Source organism: Echinops telfairi, unplaced genomic scaffold (assembly GCF_000313985.2).
Source record: "Echinops telfairi isolate 266 unplaced genomic scaffold, ASM31398v2 ScPeMD7_18;HRSCAF=68, whole genome shotgun sequence".
NCBI classification, from domain to species: domain Eukaryota; kingdom Metazoa; phylum Chordata; class Mammalia; order Afrosoricida; family Tenrecidae; genus Echinops; species Echinops telfairi.
In genome coordinates this window covers 88,743,000-88,744,036 of record NW_022103915.1, presented here as the reverse complement: position 1 = coordinate 88,744,036, position 1,037 = coordinate 88,743,000, and positions in this window count along the sequence as shown.

The window sequence follows — 1,037 nt, the reverse complement described above, 5'->3', positions numbered from 1 at the left end:
GGGAAGGTGGGGGGGTGGGGGCGAGGGGGATAAATTGGGAACTGCTCACAATGATCGATGTAAAAACCTCCTCCCTTCCTCACTGCCCAGGAGGACGAACTACAGAAACGTGGGTGAGGGGAGACAGCAGATGGTGTAATCTATGAAAATAAAAATGATCTATAAATTAAAAAAAAAGAAATCAAAGGACATGTTGCATCAGATAAATCTGCTGCTCAAGATCTCTTTAAAGCACAGAAGAGCAAGGATGCCACTTGGAGGACTAAGGGGTCCCTCACCTAAGTCATGATAGTTCAGTTGCCTCCTATGCATGTCAAAGTTAGACATTGAATAAGAAAGACCAAAGAAGAAGTCATACATTTGGATTGTGATCAAAAGTACCATAGCCTGCCAAAAACACGAACAGAGCTGTCTTGGAAGGAGTACAGCCAGAATGCTCCTTAGAAATGGGGATGGGGAGACTTCCTCTCATGTACTTTGTACATGTTATCAAGAGAGACCGGTCTCTCGAAAGGAACAGCATGCTCAGTAAAGTAGAAGGACAGTGAAAAAGAAGACTTTCGACGAGATGGATTGACACACTGCAACAGTGAACTCAAACATCACACTTGTGAGGAGGGCACAGGGCCAAGTAGTGGTTTATTCATTTGTCTACAGGTACCTAACAATTCACCAGACAATAGCCCATCTCTAAGGAACTGAAGGTCCTGTTAAATGTAATCATGTTAATGTAGTCTTTTTACATTAATAACTTAAAAAAAAGGGTACCCTTTGTTGTTGTTGTTGTTGTTGTTGTTAGGTGCCTTCAAGTCAGTTCCAACTCGTTGCAACTCTAGGTACGACGGAATGGAACACCGCCCGATCCTGCACCATCCTCATCAGTGTTGCCATGCCCCCGATTTACGCCATCGTCGTAAGTGCTGCCTTTGTCAGCCACATGCCACTCCAACTCGTTGCGGGTCCCCTTTAAAATGACTGCTGTGGGTTTCTGAGACCGAATTCCTTGCGGAAGTAGAAAGCGTCTTCTTTCTCTTGAG